A 9,959-nucleotide genomic window follows, 5' to 3' on the forward strand; every position below is an offset into this window, starting at 1 on the left:
ATGAAGGGGAGGAAAGGCGGCAGAAGATGGGAAGAAAAGAGAGGTCAAAGGAAGTGCAGAAAATTTCAGTTCTCCCACTGTTCGCTGAAGCGTCTGCCCGACATTGGCTTTTTATAAACAAGTAAATATTGGCTAGTCCGTGCTTTCCACATTTACAACGTATTTATGATACACTTAGCTTGAATATAGCACAGAAGGAATCAATACTGCATTGTTTGTCAACAGGAAGACATCTTATTATCTTGAAAACTGTGTCCTGGATACTGTTTTGCCAAAAACTCAGGGGGTGAAACAGAATATTGTAAATTCTCTGGGATGCTTTTTTAGGATTTTTTAAAGATGATGGCAAAATAAAAGATACATCAGCTGCTTTACTCAATAAACCATCTTTAGCAGCCTGTTATTTTAGCCTGAGTAGTTCAGTGAACATAGTTTGGGGATTGATTATCTTAACTTAAATAACTTTTATTTTAGATTAAAGACAAGTAAAGTAGAGCTGAAACCATGATTAACATTCATACGACTGGCTGGGTGCTAATCACTTGACTGCATGGGGTATAGGTGTGTTAGGAACCAGCATGCACTGGGGCAACATGTTCATGGACCAAAATTTTAATGAAGTATCATGTGTTAATTATGCATTGTTACTAGTGTTGTTCTGCATCAAAATATTTACACACTACATCGCTGTCAAACAACTAGATAGTACTAGTCAGTGTGGCCAGACTACAGATAATGTTCGCTGCATTGCTGATGTTCTCCCCGATGGGTTTGCAACAGACTTTTCATAAATAATCATGAGCCGTGAAACATAAATCTTATAAAAAATCTCTCAAAAAGCAATTTGCCTTGCTTAAGTAGTTTTCAGAAGTTGATTTCTGCAGTTAATCATTTAGTAAGTTTTACTTACTAAAGTTTAATGTCAAATTAAAAGCCATAGTTTGATGTCTTGTGCTCACAGTATCTAACTATCTGCATCTGTTCAAACTTTCAGGTCATTGTATGTTTTGTCATGTATAATATAGGTAAATCCTTCAATATGAAAACTGGATTCTGATATTTCTCAATAACCTTCATGTGAACATTAAAATCATTATTACATCCATCATGTTTTCATTAAGAAAGCAAGGTATTTGTATCTGGAAAGTAGTTCCTATTTGATCAAAGCTCACGCCTAAACTGGACGACTCAGTCATCCACATACAAAGATCGGGGCCTAGCACCACTTTCCTGTTGATGCTCAAAGTATTGATGGCTGTGGGTTTTGGTTGCCTCTTTTGTGGGTTGCGTTTTGTCAGAGGCAACATGAGAGGAGGAAATGGTGAGACGGAGCGGAGGATGCCTGCTCTGTGCCTCTGCTGCAGTAAAGGTGGATGAAGAACACAGCAGCATGAGGAGAAGGAAGAGGAGGGTGGACATGATGGTAATGGAGGAAGGCAGTGTGACAGGTGGTGCAACACTGCCCCCATGTGAGAAGATCTAGACTGTCAGAGTGGATATCGCAGCTCTGCCCCTCTTACTCTTTCCTGGCAGCCCTGTGTTTGTCCGTCAGCACAGAGCCATTACATGCATCTTCCTTGTTCGACACCTGCTACGGGGAGCCGTGCCCTTTTATGAGTGAGGCTTTATGTGGCTTTCAGCCTGGATCCCTTGTCAGGCTTAAAACCCCATCGCTCCAACCTTTGACACATTCCATCCTTGTTTACGGTGAGCAACCCTCTGCCAGTAAATTTTCATGTCAGTCAGCAAAATAAAAGCAATAGAGGTGCCAAGAGTCTGTCAGACCGGCAGTGAGGGAGGGAGGGAGGACTGACACACCATCCCAGTTTACTGCAATTTTTCTACTGGAAGATTTACCTGTGGAGGAGAGAGTAGATGGATGTCTTATTTGGATGATAGCGACGAGCGGGAAACAGACTTAATGTTATTCAGATCCCGCTGACCTTTCTCGTAGCATGTTTGCTGAATCTTTTGAAAAGGGCAACCATGAGAAATAGGAGCAAGGCCTTTCCATACGGGCAGAAAGCAAAGTCGGGGACAGGCTTTGAAAAGCTGACAGTTTGTAATGCATGTAGAGCTGAGTACAACACAGATACTGACTGTAGGGGTGTCGGTACAGAGACGAAAATCACAATGTGACTCAAGAACAAACATCCATTCTCATATATTTTTGATATACAAAAGTTATAGAGAAAAGCAAATTTTCAGCTTGAAAACTGTATCATGAAAATCACAATTAATAAAGCAACCATGTGACTTTACACAGGTTAGTAATAGCAGGAAAAGGACCCAGAATGGAGACTTACTGGCAAACATTAAAATAACCTCGGACCACAGTGGCAGTTTTAGAACAAAAATGTATATGCGTGACTATAAAAAGAGAATAACTTTTAAAAAATGAATCACCTTGTCAAGGGTCAGTCAGAAATTATAGACTTTTTGAAAGTCAAAGCGCTACAAGCTGCGTTTTTGCAACAGCTTATTCCACTGCATTTAACTATCGTCGTCAGATCGAGGCTCATTTTTCATCATGTCATGTGATGGATTCAAATGACACACGCTAATAAGCACAGCTTCCTCTACTGTCTAGCAAATTTTATTCTGACAGGATGGGGGGGGAGGAATAAAAGTAAGCTGCTCTTTTTCCCTTGTTCAGCACGACAGCAGCTTTGTTCCTAAAATAGTCTGCCTTGTGATTTAAATTCAGTCTGGAGTATTGAGAGCAATGAGACAAGATCAAAGAGGTCTCTTTAGACTCACTTACTGCAGAAGAGAGAGGAGAGAAAATACAAGTCTCGCTGGATCACACAGGGAAATTGTTCTCCGCACACTTCCAGCAAATCATATTAGATAGAGTCACTGTGGCAACTAGAGAAGATAATATTTAATGTGCTCTTTAATGAGAGGGAAAATGTTTGTCTCTTGCGATTGAAGCTCTCGCTGTGCAAATTATATCCAAATCAGTTCACCAGCATGGGCTCTTCACTGATGAAAAGTGGCTGAGGGATAGCATTCAATTAGTGCATTAGATTGACACAATCAGAACATGTAACGGGTTTTAAGGCCTTGGCTACAGGCGCGTCACTCAACGACTGAAGAAATGTCATCATTAGCCAACTATAAGAGGAAGATTCCTTTGGTGTCAGTCTATAGGAGGAAGCACCATGAGCTGGTTCTACATCTACTGTGTGACACACACACACAGATTTGTCGGTTGGTTGGTCATGAAGACTCATGTCAAGGTCAAACAGACTTCATGTTCATAATTTGACTTCCCCATTGAATTATATGCACATTAAGGTTTGGGGTTTTTGGTTAATGATAGTTAACTAATGTGATCGGATTTGCTCCGAATCCAAAGACAGTTAAACCTCTGCAATTATCCCAAAATCTGCTTGTGTACACACACACACACACACACACACACACACACTCTGTTTACACTAACACCAAAAAGCTACAGCAATTACCGAGCATCTTCACACGCCTAATTAAGGCTCTTCAACTGTTGTTCTGTCTGTTGTTTTTGTTTTCATCTCTAACAGGCAAATTACTCTAATCTCACAAATTAAACACCTTGTCAAACAAACCTGCACCGATAAGACAATTATTTTAGATGACTGTGGAATGATGATATTAAAGAGACTTTTTTTTCCCCCTCTCTGGTTCATGGTTTTGTGCTTTATTAGCATCCATTAGTCAACTGTAATATTGATCTGAAGCACAGCACTGCAGATAAAATGCTCTCCGAGAGGGAAGCATTGTTCACATTTCTCGGAATATGTGTCCAATTTACACTGCAGATCCCCACGTGCCTTGTAACCTTTGACCTCTGCTCCGAAGAGAAATCAAGAAATCAACCGGATTCCCTGCAGAGCGGTCCGGACAGCTTCCAACCAACGGGTTGATTAAACGCTTCCCCCAGTGGCTCAGCGGCTGTCACAGCCGCCCTGATTATCGATCAGGAGGACGTCGGTGAATCTGGTTTTCTGGGTGACAGGTGAAAGCCCTCCATGATAATTCTGTATGATATCAGCTCCTCCACACCGCCCGGGATGATTAACGGCAGGCTGTCAGCGCTGTGTAATCACAGTGTGAAATCAATGCCTCGCACTTCTGCCCTCCTTTCTCTTTGCATGTCTGGCTCTTACAGTAACCCAAAGTGCATAACATTAGATTATAGGGAGAGGCGTTTTTAGCCGGGGAGAGACGAAGATCAGGACGGATGTGTAGAACCATGAAGAACTGTCTGCATGAGCGTGACGTAGATTAAAGAGCTTTATATAACATAGATGTTAGTCAGATGAATATGAACTATTCAAGAGTGCACTGCTGGAAACTCATGATTCTTCAACAGCAGTGAGACAAAGCTGAATCTACAGCGAAATAATCTGTATTACAAGTACAGCATCCTGTGTTATATGACAGAGACAGACCCATGTGTTTCTTCACTGTGTGACTACAAACAATATGCTGTTCAGCAGTTTTTAATATAGCTACAGCCTCTTTAGTCTCCCTTACAAATGCTGTGGTTCAGTTTAACCGGATTATGACTCGAACACCACTTCAGTTTTGTGAAAATTACAGTACAAGGGCTTACTTTAGGGAAGCAAACAGAGAGCAGAGTTGGAAAGTTTTCACATAATCAGCTTTAGTTCTAGGCACAGACTAATCTTTACATCACATCTTTACATTGCCAACTTGCCATAAGGCGGCCTTTTGCACTTTGCGTTATTATGTAAAAACCCAAAATATCGCATTAAAAATTGATAGGGTCCGTTTAACCCCTGCTGTGACAATGGCGCCTGCATGAAAAGCTCGTTTCTAGTTTGGATCCAGAGCTCGAGAACTGAAAACATACGGTTCCTTTCATAACGGCTCGGCGTATCAGTGCTTAAATGAATCTCATCACGCCAGCAGCTTTAGCCATCACTATTAATAATATCCACTTTTCATAAAGCTGATGATTTCTTTTATTTACGCTCGGTCGTCTCTGCTGGCTGCCACCGGAAAGCGGGCCTGCATAATCACTGCTAATAAATTAAGCCCAATAGAACTGTCACATCTCATTTGGACTCATTTGCACATGATTGTGTTTGTTTATGTTCGGTCTGGTTGGAGAAAAAAAAATAAAAACTGAAGCTTTGACTGGCAAATCGCTGGAATTATTGAATTTTGCTGCCGTCCCTCTCCGCCCTCCCTTCCTCCCCGCGCTGCATGAGAAATCAAACGCCTTCTCGCCGTTTCCTCTGGCAGAAACTCAACGTGGTGGAGTGATCCTGAGTCGAACACAGCTGTCAGACGTCAACAGACATCTTTCTTTGATATGCAGTGTGTGTGAGTATATGAGTGTATGTGTGTGGAGGCTTTCTCATGGATTATTAGTGTGGTGTAATAAAAAGCAATCAGCTGCCAGGGGGAAATGATTAGGCTGAAGATGATGACAGGCACTGAGCTGAACAGTGAATGACAGTCGACAGATCGGCAGCTCCCAACCACTCTCCCTTCATTCTGCCTCGCACACGCACTGCCGTCCTCATGTAGAAAAGGCAAAAATATCTAATGCGTGATGTTAGAAGGTTACAGAACAAAGTCAGAAATCATATTAGACCTCGGGTCACGTGAATTATGCTTTTAGCAAACCGGATTCGTAATATAGCTGACAGAAAAAAGCCATGTACTTTGAGCTAAATGCTAATGTTGTCATGTAATATTATAAAAGCATTAAGAAATTGCAACTGCATTGAATTACCGAACCCAAAAGTCTAAAAGCCGTCTGTCCCATTTACATTTTTTTGGGGGCATTAGAGGTGAATTTTGGGGAGGTTTTACATGTTAGAAAGACGCCACAGAATCAAGTTTCATTTAATGTGTAGAACAATCCATTAAAAAGCTAATAGGACACATTATCCTGGAACTTCATCCGCCGTCGGAACACGTAAGTGGGACAAATATACGGATCTGTACCGCCAGGTTGCTTTCAGGAAACCCGGTGAAGTCTGTCTGGCTTCAGTTAGTCAGTCGGAAACCGGACATCCATCACCTCTGTCTGCTGTCAGGTACTGACCTGAACAGGAAACGGGAAACAGTCCGTCAGGAAAGAGCTGGGCTGGTTTGAGTCCTCATCAATCAGCGGAACACGATCACGATATCTGAACACATCAGCCCGTGTCTCCTTCACGTCTCCACAAATCACCGCTCTGAAATCTGAAAAGGCGAGAATGTGAGCACCGCCTGCCAGCCTGCCACTTCATTTATCTGCCCATTGGCCTCGTCTGTTTGCTTGTTTGACACTCTGTAGCTTGTACACACACCAACACACACACACACACACACACAAACTATATTTCATTTTGTGCTGCTGGAGTAAAACCGTAGTCCTTTACTCTACTCATTACTGAAAAAGAAATCACATTAACATAATGCATAACTGCCCAACACTGAAAAGTGAAGTATCAAAGAAGGCAATTAACAGCTCGAGTCATCCACCGCCATGGCTGCGTAATTTATGAGTGACATTGAGAGAGAATGCCATCAAAGTTAATTAGTGACAGAACACTTCTTGGCACAGTATTGGACTGTATAATTTAATATACTGTGAGGCCAAAACGAATTATGTATAATGTTACGATCACATCCAATACTTAACCATTGCCTCTGACAAATAAAAAGTCATCTTCATCAGATTTATCTGTTACTTTTAACCTTTAACTGTTGTTTTTTGGTATTTTTCTATCCTCCGTGTGTTTTCCTTCGAGACACAGAGCGAGTACAGTTTGCAGCTTGTTTTTACCTCGCAGCTGTGACTTGCTACAAGTTCCTTGCCGAGAGGTGAGTAGCAAACCATGTACGAGGAGTTCTTTTTTGATAACCTTCAAGGCTAAGGTACGAGTCGGAGTCTCCATTATGGGAAAACTCACTTGTCATGGTGAGAAACAACTAGAGTTTCTTTTGATCAAGTTGAAGGCCGTGTCAGGTGCGGGGCAGGAGCTGCATAAATGTGTGTTACTGTTTTTTATTCTTTGTCAGACTCTGAACCACTTTGTGTGTGCGAGGATCCCTGACCTTTCAGCTGAAATATTTATATCCTGGTATTCTCTTTGACATATTCTTAGTGGTATTCTTATAGATGCATGCTCATGTATGCTCATGATGTCTACCTAACTTCATTCTTACTCTGTTGACGATAAAGACGATATAGGCAATAATATAGACAATATATAGTAACTTGATTTGTTCGTCTCTCACTGGATTTCCTCCACATTAATAATTCCCATTCATATTTTTTTCTGCCTCATCTTCTCTGTCAAATCTGTCCAAAACTTCATCTCAAATGCCAACACAGCATCTATACTTCTTGACGTATGCTTTAATCCTCTCCATTCATCAGGAATATGGAGCTTCCTACAGCAACCTGCTTATCAGCTGGCTTCCACGCTCCTTATTAACTCTTCAGGTATCAGGTAAGACACAAGCTGAAGTGACACTGTTGTGCTGCTTACCCTGAGAGAAAGCCGCTTCAGATGTACAAACGCATGCATGTCTCCTGCCTTAATTAACATGCCTTCCTTTGATAGCTGGCTGTGTCAACATCCTTGGCCTTCAATACGTGTCTCGCTCGGCTGCTACATCTTCCTACGCAACACCTTCCCCGATGCAGCACAGCAGAGACAGAGAGGATGAGATTAAAGAGGGTAGGAGAAGGAGGACGCAGTGTTTTTTCCTCAAAGGTAGAAAAATCTGCGTTAATGAGCAGTGAGACAGTTGATTCTAATTAGGTGATGTTGAAACCTCTGTAGCTTGCTGCATTCCTGCCTTGCTTCTCCTTTGCCCTGCTGCCTATCAGGTTGCCACACGGTGTGTAACATCAATAAGTCATTACCTCATGATTTTTAGGGAGTTCATGTAAATAAACAAAAGGATTGCTCATAAGACTGACAGCCTGGGGTCATATGGCGACTTCATTGTCAGAGTATCTGCTGGAACGCATGAGATACCGACACGAGGCAACACATAAGTGATAAAAAACAGATTTCTTTTAACCTTTTGGTAAGTGACAGTTGGTTATGCTGCGTTTGAAAGGCCACATGAACTGATACTGAATTAATTAACTGGATCTCTTTAACTTCAGGTTCACGTATTGATTGACATCGATTTATTTTAAAGGAGTAAAAACACCTGCAGGGTTGCCCCTGACCGATTGTACACTGAGGCATTGATTTCAATCAATTTTAAACAGACTGCATTAACAAAATAGACACACAGACAAAGAAACGCACAGCTGCCACGGCCCGTGTAGCAGCTTCATGATTCAAATAGACAACCCCACTTCAAAATACCTGAACTATCCCTTTAAGATTCAGTAAATGCCAGTTGTCTTTGGTGGTCGCCTGCCAAAAGTAGTTTTTTTTCTAAGTGGGCTTGCCATTTTCTTTTAATTCAGTTTTGGCTACTTCATATCTTGACTCAGCTTTCTGTACAGATTTCTGGACTTGCTCACCTCTCTATGGGTCCTGCTTGAAAATCATCAAGAATTTAAACCCCTATAATTTACAATTCTGTTAAGGTATGGAGGGATGTTGGAGGAAAGGGTTTGGGCTCTATGCTGACGCCCCTCTGTGGGAACTGGAACTTCATCCCCAGAAGTAGCAAATCTGTCTTTATCATGTAGAAATCTAGGGGCATTAAGGTTATTGGAGATCTGTTTTAGGAAGGTATACTCGTATGTGTCTTCTCTGCAACTTCAGCAACAATTTGATTTACCTAAAGAGCACTTTGTCAGTGTCATATAATCTCGTTTGCTGGATCAGGAGAACTCAGTACAGCTTGTACGAATCCAAGATAAATGGGAGAGGGAATTTGACAATGGATACATTGATAACTGGGGAAAAAAATAAAAAAAACTTGACTGTAGGAACACAGACTTACAATAGACTGAATACAAAATTCTCCACAGATTACACATCCTCCATTTTGAACACTATGGATCATAGTCTATCACCTTTGTGCCTAAATGATTGATTTCAGACTCACATTTTGTCAGAAAGTTGTCTTTGGCATAGATCAAGCAGTATCAGGAGTGGGCCCAAATGCAGACGCAGAGGTAGGACATGAAAAGTAACTTGAACTGCTTACCAGGTAGGGATGAAACACAAAACATCTTTGTGTAAAAACAGCTGGCATTCCAGGAAAAAATACAAAAGAGAATCCAATAAACAAAATCCAGATCTAAGAAAGAAAGCTGGGACATGAGTAACACGGGCAGGTTAACTCTACACAGGTGAAACAAATCAGGGAGGAACATAATCAAGAAATGGAGGGGAAACAAAGGCAGGAAGTGGAAATAAAAGACACAGACTGGGGAGAACTACAAAATAAAACAGGAAACACAGAACAAAATATGGAAGGAGCAGAGAACATTTAAGGAAGGAGGGATGAAGTACACATTCACCTAACTAACCTAATATAACCCCGATGCAGTTGTTTTATTCTAAATCCAGTAGTCAAGTGTAAAGTAGACGTTATACATAGCAAAGAAAAGCCTCCAAGATCAATATGTCCAGATTCTGAGAACAAACTGTTCCTTTCCACTATGTTCACCAGCTAATCACTAACTTTGTCTGTCTTCTGTTTGGTGTTTGGCAGGTCATGGACTGGCTCTTTTTGGAGCTTGTTCACTGAGAACAGTTGCTTACTGCATCTGGAAACCATAATGAGAGCAGTGAACCACGACTTTGTTACTAAACGTGATTCCTTTAATTTAGTCATTTGACCCATTGGTAAAAATGATGAATTTAAAACAGACTGAATCAAAATGATCATTTCTATGTAGCTGAAGGGATTCTATCGACTCCTATTCAAAACATAAAGATAAATGCCGAGGCGGGGGAAGTTAGACGTCTTACACTGACTTCTCTGCAGCAGAAAACACCAGAAAATATGGAGTTAATCGGGTAAAA

At 41.3% G+C, this 9,959-nt stretch overlaps 1 protein-coding gene across 1 annotated transcript in view; it reads right to left on the minus strand.

Moving 5' to 3' along the window:
- Positions 1–9,310, minus strand: part of auts2a (activator of transcription and developmental regulator AUTS2 a) — a 393,464-nt gene extending 384,154 nt beyond the window's left edge. Inside the window, exons 1-2 of the mRNA XM_027273301.1 lie at positions 9,136–9,310; positions 6,068–6,207 (exon numbers count right to left, since the gene is read on the minus strand). The gene's annotated coding sequence lies outside the window, so the exon portion shown is untranslated. The remainder of the gene's footprint in view (positions 1–6,067; positions 6,208–9,135) is intronic.
- Positions 9,311–9,959: the final 649 nt, after the last annotated feature.

The sequence above is a fragment of the Larimichthys crocea genome, chromosome XXII (genome assembly GCF_000972845.2).
Source record: "Larimichthys crocea isolate SSNF chromosome XXII, L_crocea_2.0, whole genome shotgun sequence".
Taxonomy (NCBI): Eukaryota; Metazoa; Chordata; class Actinopteri; family Sciaenidae; genus Larimichthys; species Larimichthys crocea.